General features: G+C 39.8%; 1 protein-coding gene across 3 annotated transcripts in view; it reads left to right on the top strand.

Annotated features, from left to right (window-relative positions):
- Positions 1-7,023: 7,023 nt before the first annotated feature.
- The window catches only part of atf7ip (activating transcription factor 7 interacting protein), a 30,827-nt gene continuing 19,738 nt past the window's right edge, over positions 7,024-18,112 (top strand). For 2 of the 3 annotated variants that reach the window (XM_059339006.1, XM_059338978.1), the window contains exon 1: positions 7,024-7,633. The gene's annotated coding sequence lies outside the window, so the exon portion shown is untranslated. Of the gene's footprint in view, positions 7,634-8,701; positions 8,871-18,112 lie in introns of all 3 variants that reach the window. The other variant, XM_059338989.1, reaches the window with a different exon arrangement.

Below are 18,112 nucleotides of genomic sequence, written 5' to 3'. Positions count from 1 at the left end.
TGAGTCACTCAAGTGGGGTTTTCATCTTTCTGAGGGAATGTTTTCTTATATCTGTTATTAGCTGCTTGTCTGTCTTGTGGTGTGCCACAGGGCTCCATTTTGGGTCCTACACATTTGTTCACAAAAACATCTCATTCAGCAAATTATTAGGCACTTTTACGCCTCATAACTTAATTATACACAACCCATTTTTTAGGGTCATCAACATCAGGTTATGATCCTTCATCACCATTATGCACGAAAAACACTGGAGTAGTATATCATATTCATTCTATTTTACACTAAACAGTCATTGTGCCTTGTCAGTTTACAGCAAGAACTAAATACATACTATATACAAAACTTGTAAAACAAAGGAAGTCAGTGCTGTCCAAAAGGATTTGAAAAGAGGAAACTGAAAGAGTCCAAGAACAGCTACAAGAAGAAGAAAAAAAGGCCAAGATGGGACAAAACAGTACAAAGGATGTGTGGGATAGGATGAAACAGGAAAGGCTGTAGCAAGCCTGCACTAGAGTTAAAGGGAACCCAGAACGATCCACTGAGCAGAATCTCTTCTTCAATAGGTTAGACATAACCCCCGACCCAGTGTGCTCAGACAATGTGTCTCTTCACACCATCTGCCTCATTCACACCTCTGCTAGAAGCTCTGATCTCCTCCCCCACCCTCAGTACACTTGTAACTTAAAAGTCAGCCCTTCCAGCTTTCTCCTGCCAAAATTGCAACCTCCAGCCCCTTCCACAACAAGTCTTCCACTGCTGGACTTTCACAATTCTTTGCATCATGCACCACCTTCCAGCCCCACTATTACTCACAGCTGTGTCGAACAGGGCTCTCCATACTCCAACAACCAGCAAAGCCAGTGGACAACAGTCCCAGATTTCTTAAAGCATGTGCTGGGCAGCTTGCAGGACTCCTCCAGCAACTCTTCAGTCCTTCATTGCAGTTGATGAAAATTCCCAATCTATGGAAGACCCCCTGAACTGAACTGTTCCAGTGCCAAAGAAAGGACATCCCAGAACTCTATAGACCTGTGACACTCATGTCACATGCCATGAAGACACTGGTCCTATGACCCTACTTACTGGTCTCCTGGAACTGCTGAAGTTTTCTTGCCAACCAAACATCTTAGTGGTGGATTCTCCAGTGCTCTCAACACCATCCAGTCCTCCTATATACAGAACAAGCTCCTGACGCTGCAACTGCACCCTGACACTGCATCCTGAAATAAGACCCACTGGCCAGCCTCAATATGTCCACTTGGTTGGAGGTGGTGATAAGCAACACTGTCGCACCTCAAGGAACTCTTATGGCACTATTTCTCTTCAAACTCCTTACTTTAGACTTCCAGTGGCTGAAAGATCTTCGAAGGACACTGCTGAGGTGCCATTGAGTAGGACACCAACTGCCCATGAACAAGGACACCTCTCTCCTCTCCCTAAAATTTCTTCATCAAAGCATGCTGTATTCAAGGCTGTCTGGTGTGTAAAAATAACAACAGGGTGAAATAAATCACTTACCAATAAAAACCAATAAATTATGCCTTCTTTTTCTTCCTTTTCTTCTTCTTCTATCATCTGAGTACAAAGAGCTGGTGGCAAACTACCACAGACACAGAATGGCCCCTTTTCCGGTTGTCATCCAGGGGAAGAAGGTGAAGGAAGATGACTCATACATGTAACTTGACCTCCAAATAAATTTAAAAAAGGGACTGGTCACATAACACTGAGGGACAGAGCAGACTGACTGACTGACTGACTGACTGAGGAGACTCAGTTCCTTCAGTCAGTGCATCCTGTTCTACTCTTTACTGTATTGTGCTGTGGTGGTAACATCAAGGCTGATGAGGCCAACAGACTCAACAAGCTGGTAAGGAAGGCCACTTCTGTGGTGGGTCTAAACCTGGATATTAGCAGTTAATTCAGCCACCAGATCATACCACCCAAAGGTGGCAAAGGGCTTTATGCCAAAAGACAGTGTTAAGTAGCTGGACATCTCAAACGCCTCAGGCTTCATTTTATGAGATACTGTACATTTGGATTATGTACCCTATATTATTTTCTGTAGCTTAATATTTTAATTCTGATAAAAGTTGGTTATTTGAGAAAACAACAGCTTAATTACAAATTGTTTGTATTAATATTTTTCCTTTAGCATGTACAGGTCCATCACAACTCAAACCCTCTCAGGTTTGCATAATGTGACCCGTGGTTTGACGATTCTCTGCCTGTCCAATTTTTGCATACGTTTTTCTCTTTTGACTGCACCTGGTTTTGACTCTTGAGTGTACACCTTTAACATACAAACTGCCATGACAGTATTGAGAATGTTCCAAGGGGACCCACCCTTTTATATTTTGATTACCTCTTCTGTGAAACCACCCTCAAGCCGCTCCCAGACAAACCCTGTTAATTATAATAATGATATAAGAATAACACAATAATCTGCATGTTGTATGGCAACTGAATCTTTCTTTCACAGATACTACAGGCTCTAGGGATTTTATTTGTTTTGTCACTGAGAAAGAACAAGAGGAAAAACACTTGTAGAGACTGGTGTTTTTACTTCCTACAATAAAATGCTAAATTACTGAAAATCTACTACACTAAAATCGGCTTGCAACAATTAGTTATCTTTATCTTCACTGTCATTGTTAAGCCACAGAAAGTCACACAGTGATACAGCAAACAATATAAAATGCCCTCCGCTGCCTCTAGATGTCAGTACACCAAGGCCATCTGGTCATTTTTTTAAATTCCCATTTTCTCAAGTTCTTATGTTGCTCCAGTCTTCATACATAATGCATCAAATTAAATCTTGAAATAAAAGTGGAAAAAAAGGCAACACAAACAATGACGAGTCTTACAATATTAACTGTGACTATATGTTTATTGAGCTAAATGTTAAACTTTTACAATTAAATCATGGATTTCTTCTAGCTGCCGTTAATCTTAGATATTCACAATACTGTTCTTTAATTTACTCTTTTTTTTTTAGTTGTTTTTGCACAAATTCCTTTCTGTTCTCTGCTGCTCTTCATTTATAACATTGATGACTATGAGGATATTTTCAAGGCGACTGTCTTTCAGGCTGTCAGAAATGTGACCTTTGCACTGAAATGTTTACTGTACACCTTTGTGGTGTTGCCAAGTCACAGACCTCCTGGAGTCTTTAATGAAGAATACCACAGAATGGCAGGCAGTAGTAACAATAGTAATTTTAACACATTTTAACACAAGCGCAGGCACACACACACGCTTGGACACAGACACACGCACAGCCACTCGAGAGAAGTGTTTGTCACCATCAAGGGTTAAAGTGGGCCGGAACGCTCCGGTCCAAGAATATTTGCCCATTGAGTCTCATGACTAGTTGTCCAGTCTGTTCGGGGGTGGGGAGGTTGGGAGTAACATCCACTGTAGTGAATAGGTGCTTGGGCAGACGTCAGTTTTTTTTATGCGTTTGACCCTTTTACTCTCAAACAATGAACTTATTTGTGTCTTGCCTGTAGAAACCATGCTAATGTATATATATTTAGCAGTCTACCATAGAGCTGTGTTTTTGAGTCAAGGCTAGTTTTATTTTCATGCAAACATTGACAATGCCCCCCCCCCCCCCCCCCCCCCCCCCAATAAAAACACAGGAAAAAACTACTTTTTTTTTTTTTTTTACTGTCAAAATTCTGTCTCGATATTATAAAAACTTGTCACTCGGGGATAGGCAAGTATAACTAATGTAAATGCAAATGTATGAAAATAATAATATAATGTATATGTATAAAAATTATGACTTTTATTACTATCTTTTCGGTTTTAGCAGCCCACCGCACAACACATGTTCAAAACAGATTACAGCTCTTCCTGTGATTAAAGTTTTTTCATGTATTTAAGCATACTTCTTAATCCTTCTGAAACCAGCGTGCGTGCACAGTCGTGTGTGGCGCTAGAGCGACGTGTTCTGATATGAAGTCTATTCACTATTTAGGAGAAAAATTTTCACATCTTCCTTAATGAGACCAAAATTGGGGGTTTTCTTGTGTCCAAGACTCTATAGCCGTATGCTCTTTATCGAAATAATCCTAAAACATCTTACAAAAGCTATGTGAAGAGAAATCTATAAATGACACTGCAAAACGTCAGTCAGTATATAACCTGGTTGAGCTAATGTCACTTTTCAGCTTCAGTGGAGGCTCAACATGAGTCAGGCAACATTCATAAAGCCTTTATCTTTATTATCTGTCATTGTCATGCCATCACTGTTTCAATTACTGTACAATGTGACATTTTTTGCACTATTGCGCCCTCAGCTGCCCTTATGGGGAACTGTTTTCCCTTTAAGTTTGCTTCTACTGAGATCTCCACCCCTAGGCTGAAACGTGACACCCTCTTAATTGTCGTCACCTGTGTGCACAGCTGTCATGCTTGAGTGTGTGAGGGCTTGCAATGGTATAAAGAGGAGAAAAAGGACATCACACCATTACAGGTTGCTTGGAACACATTGCTACTAAAATAAAAAGAGAGAAAAAAAGGAAAAAAGACAAATCTTCAGTAGGTATTTGACAATCACTGCTATCTGACCCTTTTTGTGTTGATGTCAAGACCACCTTAGGTGCTTACGAACCTGAATGCCAGATCTTAACATCATCCAGACTCTTGCCTTGCAGAGTGGACAACGGGTAAACTTATTATTTCCTGTTGTTTTGCCTATTACATAATAACTATGTCATATACCAAAAATGTTTAACAGTATCTTGACAAATGCATTTTCTAATAAATGGATAATTAATCAGGTTTTCAGCATATTGGTTGAACAAATCTACATGCCCTTTAAGCAGCATATGATCCCATGCTTCTTTATTTATTTTGGCACATTATGCAAGGTTATATAACCAGAAAAGCGAGTGGACAGATGCTGTCACTTAGACTACAGATAAACTAAACCTAGCGCATTTTCCCCCTCTGCCAGCCATGTTTTGTTAATGTGAATTTTGTGAGGTGCAGCAGGACACCATAAGTCACCAATGAATAATGAACTTTGGCCAAGTCCCTCAAGAAAGTCTGTGTGGACTCATAGAAAGGCTGTTGAATAGTCCCTATAAGAGGACGTGGGAACGCCCTGAGCCCTCACACAGTTAGCGGTAACGGTCTGTGGGTGACTATCACCCCTTAGTTTTGTGGTGAGTTTGGCTCCTTTTGCACTCGTCAGCCCTTATCAGTGGCCTTTTGTCTTATTCATTGTGTTGAACTGGGGTATAAGGCAGCCTGTCTGTTGGCTGTCTGTTCAGCGTAACACATTTTTTAAGTGCAGTTCCTCATTTTATTTCTTCGTCAACAAGTAAATGATAATGGACTAACAACAAGATGCAACAATACGTTAACACTGCCTACATCTTGTTCTCCCCACACTTTTCAAGTCTAGCTCTACTTTGAGCAGCCAAATGCAACATGAGAAACACAAAACAAGTCGCTCATGTGCTCCACAGATGCTTTAATTTAGAATAAGATGGAATATACACAGAAAAATGTTGAATTTTTAAAAGTTTTAGATAATATTATGAAAGAGTATTGTAATCTAACCGTTAGATTTATTCCTTTTTTTTGACGAGCAAAGTGTGAATACTTCAACCATTGTAACGTCTGTGTTTACTTGTATTATCGTTATCTGCCGATTCTAGACAGTGTTATAGCAGTTTCATGTAGTATGCTATTGTTTGTGCTGCCTAATGGAGCCTGTGGTCTGCACACAGGGTTCCCTAAACATAAGAGCTCTGTCATATTGAAAAATCGATACATTTTATACTTCCGTGTCCATGTAGAGGCGCTTTGTTGTCTTGCAGCCTAGCTGGATTCTTACACACATGAAGATGACAGAGGAGACTGCTTAACCCCTCTCTTTTCAGACTAGCACTGCAGACCCTGTCTGGTGTGCCACAGTGTGAGAGAGAAGAGCACTGCTACAACTCCTCACATTGATTCTGGAGAATGGACTTACACCCTGCGACCAGGGTAGAACTAGCTGTGACACAGGCTAGAGCAAGGGTTTATCCAGGAGGACAGGAACATCTCAACGCTTCTCATTACAACATCATTGTAACTCTCCCTCTGCTGGCCTCCTGGGGAACTACAAGTATCATGCACACATGAGTCAACAAAATGGCTGACTGTTCTGTGTAATGTCAGAGGAGAGCTAAAAAGCTATAAGCCATTTTCCAGTGTAATGGATTTTTTTAGGTGGGTCAAAGAATAAAAGTGATTTGTCTGTGTCTTCTTTCCTTGTTGTGAGAATCCATAAAAATCATTGGAATAAAAAAAATAAAAGCTTATTTTCAGTTCAGACACTGACTATGTTAGTATTCTCCCTTTAACCTTGGTAGGAACTGTTTTTTCATCTTGTGCCATTTTTTTTAAAGAATCAAAATGATACACAGCGTAAACCACCCTCGGTCACTCAAAAAAAAAAAGAGACTTGATTAGGTCTCTACAAAGTGGGCTGTTTCAAGTTTGCTTCTTGCTATTGGGGACATGGTACATCCCTGTCTCTAGTTTCACCTCCCCCACTTCACCCAGTGGCAGTACTCATATGGTGCACTTGCAATTCATTGTTTTTTTTGGTGAAGAGGAAGCAGCTCCTCCTACATTTTTCAGAATGTTTCCAGTAGATGTAACAAATCTGATATAATACAACCAATGAGAAATTCCTATTGATTGCTCAACTGCTGAATCAATTTGCAGGACTAGCTACATTCAAATTGATACTAAATGAGAATCCAGTAAAATCTGAGATTCTGCTTGGTTGTAGTTTACACATGGTCACTCACATGCTGGGTATACTTGAGCACACACAGCACAGATAACACCTCTACATGACTATGGTGTAAAAAGTACAGTGACACTATGCCTGTTGTCAACTTTACAATGTTTCAGACTGTTGTTAAACTGACTCCGCCTCCGCCATTGACCCCTCCCCCTCAGCCCCGCAGTTTCTCTCCGCCGTGAACAAAATAAGCCCCTCCCCCTCCACGCTAATGTTCTGCTCCCTGTCGTCCCTTGTTCCAACCGTCGGCTCTGTGAGCTTGTTTGAACCCCACTGCAGTTACTTGGAGCAGATTTGCTGCTGCTTTAAAACACACTTGAGTCAGCCCTGCCAGACCCTCCATACAAACCGATCTATCACGCTCTGCAGCTGTTCATACCTACCTTTGCCGGCTTTAGCTACCGACTTCACAACGCCGCCGCGGGTAGAGCGACTAAAAAAAGCAATCAAACGGATTCTAACGTTCAGAGCGAGACGGTTGGTCAACGCGCCCGAATCTGTGTCGACCAACCGCCGCCGACGGTGACGTATGGAGGATTTTTTTGTGCTCTAAAAGAGGAGGAGTCTGTCTGTGAGCGAAAAGGAGAGCAGTCGGTTTGAGTCCGCCAACTACTCTGTTGTTGTTGCACACCTCACTTAGTTTTTCCCGGTGAAAGCTGAAACCGGTGGACCGGTTCGGTTGGCACCACATCCTGACCGCAGCGGGTTGCAACTTAAAACAACTGGGTAGGAAGATTTGGGCAGTAAGAGGAGGAGGAGGAGACAATCTGCTACAGTGCAAGACGGGAAATCGCGGGATCGTCGTTTGGCAACGCAAAGTCGGTGAGTCGTGGTATTGCAACTAGCATGCTAGTCAAATAGCTCTAACATACCTGTTGTTTATAATGCATATAGAACTTGGGCTTCTTGGAACTTGGGCTTATGAATATATTAATTTGTTCACGAATTGCAAAATATTTTTTTCGTTTTTTTGTGCATGGGTTGAACAAGTTATAGTGAGCTATGCAGAATGTAGCGCGTTGAACAGAACATTAGCACCACTCGCTTGGATGCTAGCGACACATTATAAACAGGGTTCATACATATGCATGAAATCTTTGAAAATGCTTATATTTTAATGTTATATTTACAAAGTTTGAAATAATTTTGGATAAAGTGCTTGAAAATGCTTGAAATTCTTACTGTATTTTTCTTGGGCAATCTGACTATAGATAATCACACGTACAATGAAAAAAATACTAAATTGAATATTGAAATTAGCAAACTGTACTTTTGGTTGTTAAAAGCGTAATACCATCGCTGTTGGTATGGTTGAGTGGAATAACCCCCTTTAGCATGTAAGTACTCATCTAAAACATGCAACTTACAACCATTGTAAGGTACTTAAAAAGCTTGAAAATGGACCTTGAAAGTCCTTGAAAAGTGCTTGAATTTGACCACTGTAAAAGTGTATAAACCCCAATTCCCCGAATTTTGGGATATTGTCTAAAACATAATCAAAACAGAATACAATAATTTGACAATCCTATGTGATATTTAATTAAACTGTTCAACGACTGTATAACTTTAAACTGCTAAACTGTTTTTGTAAATATACATGCTAACAACAGTTGCGAAAATATCTTGCAAAGAATCTCATTTTTGGGGGGAATTGGGGTTGTATATTTACAACATTTTAATAAATGCAATGGGGTTTTTTTTTCATTTACTTTAACGGTTTTGTCTTTTGTGAAGCACTCTTGCGAGTTTTGCAATCGCTTAAATTGCTTTTATAAAGTTATTGATACTGATCGATATTACATTCAATATTACATTAAGGGAACTTTTTTAATTACAGGTGTTGTGTCCTTTGTTTCTTTATGTTAAAAAAACCCTCTCTTTTACACATAGCTGCTGTTCAAGCGTGACACCATTTTGCTGCTAAGCGGTGGTAACTCCTTTGAAGAATGCTTGCAGGCCTTCACAAAAACACACAAGCATATGAACAAAAAGGAAAAAAGTGACCCAGTTCTCTGTTGGTTCAAGTATGAGAATCACCACTCATGTTGCTCGTAGTCTGGTTAGTATTCAAATTGCTTTCTAAATAAATAATGTGACTTCCCCTTTTAGCAACTGGAAATATTAGCATCTTAGATGTATTTGTACCTCACTAAAGTCTTAAACTCCAACAAGTCAATGAAGCTACTATGGTGACTTATGCTACAGCAAGCACATCCAGCATACTCCACAAATGACAGTTTGAAGGAATGGCCAAAAGGAAGACAGATTTTGATGAGAGATTCTCTACCCTCTACTATAATAACTATTGTGGGTAATAAAAAAAACAACATTTTTGCATCATCACTTTAATTATTGCCCTTCATAGGACATTAATGAAGAGTTTGTGCCCTCTTTGAAAACCTTTTCTCATTTAATGTAAATCATTGGAGAGTATCCCCAAACTAAAAATCAACCCCAAATTGAGGCTTACATAGCACAGAATACAAAATGGCTAAAGAGGAAACTGCTGCATTACCTACAGGGTGCCGTAAAACCCCCCTCTTGGTCTAAAATGGTACAGCCCAGTAATTTTCCATGCGCCACACTGTCCTAGGATGTGGGTGTGGCTTAATATCAATGGTAATACAACACTTTAGCAGTTTTTCTTCTTTGTCCTATCCTGTTGGTTTACAAAATATTTTTAAAAATTACCATTTTTGATTTAGGTAAAGTGATATATAGATGACCAACTGAGTGGTTGGTTTGTGAACCTGAAATCTATTAGTAAGCTGCAGTTTGGAGAATAAGACACAATAAGCACAATTGGACAGCTTTATCATATTCACAGCTGTATCATATCCATGATGGTTTAAAAAAAATAAGAAGACCCATTTAGTCTACACATACTGGGCTGTTTCAGGTTTGTTTTTTGCTTTTGGGGACATGGTACATCCCTGTCTCTAGTTTCACCTCCCCCACTTCACCCAGTGGCAGTGCTCACATGGTGCACTTGCAATTCATTACCGTGTTTTTTCTGCTGAAGAGGAAGCAGCCTTGAAAGGCTCCTCCTACATTTTTCAGAAGCTTTCCAGTAGATGTTACAAATCTGATATAATACAACCAATGAGAAATTCCTATTTATCACTCAACTGCTGCATCATTTTCAGGGCTAGCTACATTCAAATTGATACTAAATCAGAATCTAGTAAAATTTGAGATTCTGCTTTGTTGTAGTTTACACATGAGAAATGCAAATGTCCTTCATGTGGAGAAAAAGACTAGTTTATGTGTCTGACAGTGGTACATTTCTCAGTCCTGGTTCAGGCAGGTTTGGGACCAAATGCAAGTCAGTGCTGTGCAGCAGTTGGCTCTTGAGCTACCATAGGGCACTGGATATCCCTACAGGTCTTTTGACTCTGTGTTATCAGTAATACATGCCAGAGAAAATGGTTATCTTGCCGGATGTTCTGTAACTTTTAATTTTTTACCATTCAAAAATGATTCCATGCCAGGGAAAATCAGCCATTTCATATTTTTAGGAGAGATACAGTATGCGTCAACCTCAGTGAACATACCACTGCAGGTATTTAGGCTCATTCTGTAATAATTTATGAATTTTTTTTTTGTAGGCTTATAAAAATCGAACTTTAAGCACATATTAAGCAGTACTCTACCAGATGAAAATGTATCAGAATACAAAAAAACAACATAGTGTAACATAAGTAACAAAGTGAAGATAAATGCTTCTGTCAGCCATGTATATTTGAGCTTATTTACATACAGCATTGATTTGTTATCTGCAATGTAAAAAATATATAAATCTTGGTCTGTTATCCAGAAATAGTTAAAAAAATCTTCCTTTGTTTCTTTTTTTTCCAAACAATACCATATTCATAGGAACCGGTTTCAACCAGTTATAGCCGGTCTATTCGTTTGTCACAGGCAGTAAATGAGACTGATAAAAAAATTATCTTGGTTCAGGCTCAAAACCCTGTGTTTGTTCTTCATCATTTATATCTTTCCATGCTAATAATTAGAAAGACTTGCTTGTTTAAATTAATATTTTGCATTTCTCACACAAGCATAAGCAATCAGGCCTACATTCTTGTGTGTCTGTATTATTGATGCCCCTCATGTCTTTTAAAATCTATTTGTCTCAATAAAACTCCAATTGTAAAAGTTTCCACACTCAAACACATAAGTAATTTTTCAGAGTGTTGAGTCACATAAATGTTCAGGCTTGCACATACATGTCTCCTCTCCCTCCCATTGTCTTATGGTCCAGTGAGACTGCTTTAGTTTTGGATGGCCACGGCCTGAATTTTCAGTGCTAAGGTAATTCCCTCTGCACAGTCTTATCCTATTTATCACTATTTAGCCCCTTTCAGACATGAACCTTGTTATGTAAATGTCTAAATGAGTGTCTAAGTCATGGCAGCTATCTTACTGGGTTTGATCGAATAAATTTCAGACATGTCTCAACTACCGCTACATTGCCGTAAGGCCACAGCAGCGCAAGGTAAAACATTCACAAAAAGAAACTTCTTCTACTCTAATCACTCAGTTATTGTCTCTTTTTTTGTATCTGGAATCAAATCTATTGTATATTCTCTATTTTGAGTTGAGGAGTTTCTCCTCATGTCTAATCAGTCTTTTATAAGTACATTTTTCCTCTTGCAGTCGGAGTAAAAATTATATATATATTATATATAATTATATCCATGTACAACCACAGCATTATTCAGGAAAGTCCCTCCTGATAATTTTTTTTTTTTTTTCTAATGCAAACTGCATGGATGATTGAATAAATATCCAGTATAATGTGTGACATACAGCATTTGAGAAAATAGGAATTTAGCAATAGTTCACCATGTCATTCTATGCATGATTGTTGTCTGTCTTTATAAATTAGGGAGAAAATTCCTTCATATAATAAATGATGAAAATTATGAGAAAATGTGCCATTGGATTCACTGCAAGCAAAGGGATGTGCTTGCCCCTTTACCCTGCCGACTCCCTAATTGAAAGTCTGTGTAATGTCCGATTGAGATGTGTGAATAGAGCAGGTCATCGTTCACATCAGAAAATGGTTTAAGACCACCATATTGTCTAATATGGGGGAAGCCACACACATGTTCAGTCAGGAGTCAAACACCTGGCTCCTTTCTCACTGCTGTACTGCTGACCAATCAGAGTGTGGTTGTCAGTTTCCAGAAATTGTCCGACATAGCCTCCATTAAATAGGTGTGGGGAAAAGGGTTTCCGCAACTGTTTGACTGTTCCACAAACCCTTGTGCCCGACTGTACTGCTCACTAATTGGAACCAAACTTAACCAACACTGAACCCTGTAACACCTTCAACACTAGCTGGTTGCTTGCACAAGGTATAAGATAAGTTTAATTGTAATTTGTGTGGCTGCAATCTGTGTCAGGATTTTTCACATCCATTCATGTTTTCATACACATTTGTAATTTTTGGGTTAGTAACTAATTCCAAAGGCAGTATGTTTGCAAATGATGTGGCAAGTTTCTTCATCATAAGTCATGTTAAATGCCTCCTTGTCTCTTGCTACAAATCGATTCCCTCAAACTGGTCTCGCTGCAGTAGATTGACAGCAAATGTTAGCAAAGCAAGATCTGGCCATAGTAGGTAGAGCTAGAAAGACAAGGATCCAAGTTTACTGGTCCTGTTGCGGTCAAGAGAGATGCACCATTTCGGTAAAGCTTATGAGGACAGGGGCACTCTGCTGTGTTCAGAAAGGATAGGATGCAAACAAGAGTTAGACCACATTGACATCTGAGTGATGGTGCTGCCAGTCACCCATAGCAGAGGAACGCATATGGTAGAGTGGAGGGATTGAACATGAGCAGTTCCATTTGCTTCTCTGTAGGCTAGCACTGGGTGTATTTGGATTGTGTATTTAACTGGATCTGAGCTACACCGGGGAGCTAGTGTTGTAAACAGAGAAGTGGAGTGGTGTGGAACAATTTGGGGAGGTTGAACTTCAGGTAGGCAGCAGCAAGCTAGGCCTACTCCAGGTGGTGGCGGTCCACTTAGTGAGGGCAGGAGGGGTGGTTGATGGTCCATACAAACAGAGGAGACCACTATTGTCCTGTACATGGACTGTATAAAAAAGTCTTAGAAGTTCAGCATTTTGGCTATCGCCTTAAACCTGGCAGAGAATGGATTGGCAGCTGGGATTACACTACTTTGCCAGCTTTTACTGAAACAGGGTTTGATAGTCTGGCCTCCCTGTCCTGCTTCTGGGTCTCCCGTGCCTTACTTTTTTCCAGTAGGCCCAGCACAATGGTGTTGACTTCAACTGTGTGGTGTTGGTGTCGGCTCCCAGAAAGATGGCAAGCAGTAGGGCGAAGCTCTGTAGGGGCAGCTGCTGCCGGGTAAGGAGCTCTTTGCCTCTCAAAGGAAACCTGACACCTTATACCAGAGCAACTACAGGTCGAACGCAGCAGAGAAGCAGGATCCGAGTCTTCCTTGAATTTCTTAACGATTCCTTTGGATTCTGACTTTTGGAACTGGTTCTAACTTGGTTCCAGTTTTTGGTACCGAACCCTACCCATGGCATTGAAGAAGAAGCTAACAGCCTCCTGCTGGTTCTCCTAAGGTTACACTGGTAGCGTCCCCACTGTTTTTAGGACAGTTCACAGTGGCGTTAAAATTGTAACCTGCTAGCCGGTGGCTCAGCCACCGCCATGTTGAGATCTTTGAATGTCATGTACATCACCAACATAACTACCTCACTTCTGGTAGTGAACGTCGGCTACGTAACTACTTCACTTTTTTAATCTTTTGTAATGGCTTACCATGACCTGACCTTAGGGAAGTAGTTTTGTAGTAATAGTTTAGTTGCCGAAACGTTGTCTGTTTCACAACGTTAATTATGTTTTAAAAATGAAGACATGTTGACCACCTGCCACCAGAAAGGGCGCTTATTTTGGAAACGCTCCAGTGGGTCATATTTGAGGAAAGGAACAAACAATCTAAGTGGTTGTAGGGTTTGTCGAACTTGTTGGAGCTTCCTCATAAGCATCAGATAGACATTATGAGAAGAATAGCTGGGTATCGTCAGCATATCAGTGGTAGGAAAAGCTCAAATAAGAACTGACAGTAGTCACTTTGCAACTCTATTTGCATTAGATAAATCAGTCTAACATGGAAACAATATGTTGTTATCACTGATTTATCGATGCAATCTAAGCTAACTAAGTTAGCTTACTACCGCTTACTTACCTTGTGCAGTGCCAGCCACAGAACAAGCTGGCTTGGGCTGGTCATTTGGAAAGATTGAGAAGTTCAAATCTTTTGGAAGCCCCCTAAATTTTAACGTAAAAAATGTGTGGGAAGAGGACATTTCCGCTTATATAAATTCTTAGCTTAAAACGTACTGATGTCTACCAACGAACACACAATTCGTGAAACCACCATGGTTTTTTTCTGAAATCATCAAATGAAGGATTAATGCAACTCTCAGCTTCGAGAAACTTTCCTAAAGATACATTTAAAACTATAAGAAACACAGAAGAAGCAGGAGTGGTATAGTTGTTACTGTGACAGTCACTGCCACAAAAAAGGTTACAAATGTAACTAAAAGGTCACAGTAAAGTTGTTTTATAAATATTTAATTTAATTATATAACAATTTTAATAGTAATTATAAAGAGTATTCTGTATTCTGTTATTATGTAGAACATGGTAGTTCCATAATACACAGAGATGGTTAAATAGATACAAAAATATGTTACCCCTTACAGATCAAAGGAATCTTAAAAGCCTCAAAGGAGCAAGCCAGCAGGGAAAAGGCAGCAGTATTTTAAACTAAATAGAGTTAACACAGTGCAGTCTTACGCGGTGAAAGTCAGTCGTGTTCATGATTAAAGGTTTTTTTTTCTGCTGTGACTGCGTACAGCAGCAGCAGCCATTTTGTGCTGTAGCATACACTGCAAGCAATCTATCAAAGGGAAAGGAGTGGGGGTGGGGAAATGCCGAGTGGCTAGCTTGTTGACTAATTCAAATAATTAAGCTCAGGAAATGTTAGCTGTTTGTTATGCCAGTTTTACACAGACAATAATCTGTATTTTTCTCATAGCTATTTTTCACTCAGGTCCAAATGTGTGTTTTTGGCAGAGAAGGAAAAAAGCTGCTTATAGCATTGGACCTGTGCTTCCATAAAAAAAACCTAATTTTTGCTTTGATTTTCATGTTACAAATGTCTGAGAAATGTGCCATGGTTTGACATAAGCCAAGATGAGTTGTTGCTACCGAGACAGAAATAAAATTTGATAGAGTAGCTCAGGGACAATGAACTGCTCTTTTAGGGCCAGGGTTTCCTACCAATTTAGGAGAAGTAGAATGCACTAGGAGTGCTACTCCTGTTCAACATAGGCTAATTTAGGTTTGATCTTCTCACCACAGAGTTCGAATCGGTTAGGGAACATGAAATGTCATTTACCTCTCTAGCTCCCTCGCTTGTTGGTGTGAACACCCTTCTGCGGCAATGGTATAGTCCATGCTTGGCTGTAAAACTCCAGACTGGAGCAGACTGCTTGTGTGGGGGAGGGGTGTTGGCGCTCTGTGTAGGGCTGTGGACTGGAAGCTCTGACTGTGTGGTGCTAGCTATAGCTCATACGATCTGATTTAAACTGTAGTTACTTCAAAGACTGTCTTTAAGTTATCAGAGTTGTACCAGAAGAAAGGAGGGGACAACTACATGCAGATAATTCTTTTTCTGCATTTAACCAAAAGTATTATTATTACTATGTCTTCAGGGGACCTAGGTTACTTTTATTTTGCGCCTGGTATTTTTATTTTGTGGTATGTCAATCAACATGCATTGTTTTGTTTTTTTTGTCTTTTTTGTAGCCATGACAGGAGCCTCCCTCAGCAGCGCATGGCTAAAGAAAATCACCATGTGCTTGCTTGATTCACATGGAAGCTCCTGGTTTTGCCCACCCCCACCCTATTTTTCATCCCTCTTTTCCTTCTGCCCAGCTCTTGCTAGTCTCCACTTATGCAAAAGAAAAGGGGGGAAAAAAACAAGAGAAACCACGCGTACAATGTTTGGTGCTTTTACACTTTGCTGAACAGGTTAACCATATTTTGAGAATAACTTTCCTTTGACATTAATATTTTAGCATTTTTGAATAGTTCCCCTTTACGTTCTGTTCATTTGTCATATCTGTTCTAGAAACACTTTTAAATTCAACAGAATCTAATAGTGGCCAAAAGAAAAACAACAGATTAACTAATTGAGCTGCTACGATTAATTAGTGAATCAAAATTCTGAATATGTAGAAAATACTTCAACATCTTCAGCATTTTCAGCATTTGAAGGGAAAATACCCACCTTGAAAGAATGTAAAGAGGAATACAAATAGACATACATTAAGCAATGTCACAGGAAGGATCAATAATCAGCTGCTGCTCAGAATAACTCAAAGTCTTGGCCCCAACCTGTTTCCTGCTTGTCGAATAGCAGCAAACCTAAAACTGTCTGACAGTGTGGGAAAGCAGTACGTGGTAGATGTCATATATTGGGATTGTGTAGTCTTCTGCAAGCAATGAATGAGATTAATAATCAATGTGAGCAAATGATTGGAAGAGATTCTACTTCAGCATGACATTCTAATTCATGATTAATATTTACTTTGCCAGGCAATTCACTTTGAGCATAATCATCACACTATTCACATACACAAACCTTCTATAAGCCTGCATTGGCATATAGAACTTATCATCATAGTTGAAATCCTGTAAATGATTGTTTCTCTTGGAAATATCAGACAATTTGATTTAGCACCTTTTCTTTTCTACCTCCCTCAGAAATTTTGATTTCATTAAGATACAATACCTACACTGTATCTAGCTCTTCACAACACTTGACATATTTTAGTGCATCCATCAAGACACTTTCTGTCCCTCTGACTGTCTGTCTGTCTGTCACAGAGCCAACACTTCTACAGTCAAAAGCACTTGGCATTTGACTTTAATGTGTTAGAACTGTGATCGGAAGCTACATTTCCAAAAGAAGAACACTTGACTTCACAATCATCTCTAGTAACAAGTCAGACTAGGTAAAATTGATTAGCAAGGGAATATCATTGGAGACAAGTCGACCATAATCATGTTTTTGAACGGCCATAACAACTCCGTTCAGTCAGCACAAATCCCAGCGGCAGGGCTATGGTCCCTTGCTGCCCTAACTCCCCACCAGTCCAGCAACTTGGTGCTGGTTAGGCCCAGCCCCTTGGGACCAACTGAGGTTTGTCCTGGTGGTACTCGAATTACTACAGGCGCTGACTGGAGGTCCTTTGTTGGAGATGCCGCCCATTCTCATCCAGGCGATGGTCTGCTTGGTGCAAGGTGAGCTAGCATGCCGCCAGGAAGCATTGGTCTTTAAAACCAATTTGAGATTGTGGCCAAACTGAAATTCAAATGTCCGGGTTACGTGTTGCCATTGGGCCAAAAAATACTTTTTCCCATTGACCTCCATTGGATGTCAGTAAATAAATATATTAAAACTTTTTTTAACCAAAATACTTATCCCACTCTTGGAATTTGATTGAATCAGTCCAATTACATTGTAAATTCCTAGAAATCCTCTGGGTAGACTGGCGGAAGGCTCTTATATGCTTGCTTCCTAGGCTCCATAGTGCGGAACAGCCATTTAATATCTAGGTATTTTTATGCACATAAGTTGAACTTTTTTGAATTCATGTACCACTGAACAATTTTCATAGGAATGAACGGGCCCCTGCCTCTAACGCTATATCCACTTTAGTTTATTTATACAGTCATGGCACGGAGGGGCCACGGGGTGCGCTAGCTGATTCTTGTCTCATTTGTGGTCTTATTTGTTGTCTAGCTCTTTCTTGTCTCATTTGTGGTCTGTGCGAGAACAGAGCAGTGAGGGGCTGAGCAAATTAATGTTCTGTGCACAGCTTTACAATTAAATAAGCTGGGTGACGTAGCCTAAATTGTCTATCTGGATATCGGTCCTATCACGATATATATCCCGATAAAGCCTGTTTTCAGCTAATTCAATGAATAAATGTATGAAATAACCGTATGGTGAAGCCAGTTTTCGTACACTCCATGTTGGCGAAACATCAGGTCCATGGTTTGCTCCAACTTCACACCAACATGCAAGGATCAGAACATAACGCGTCATTCAAATATAAAAATATAAATATATAAGGCCACTGGGTTTTCGGCATTGCAATAGAAATTATATCAAAATATACGATAAACATTTATATTGGTTTTGACGATATATATTGTGATACTGCCCAGACTTATGTGGAAGTC

Source organism: Centropristis striata, chromosome 1, assembly GCF_030273125.1.
Source record: "Centropristis striata isolate RG_2023a ecotype Rhode Island chromosome 1, C.striata_1.0, whole genome shotgun sequence".
Taxonomy (NCBI): domain Eukaryota; kingdom Metazoa; phylum Chordata; class Actinopteri; order Perciformes; family Serranidae; genus Centropristis; species Centropristis striata.
This window is presented reverse-complemented; position numbering and strand designations above follow the sequence as displayed.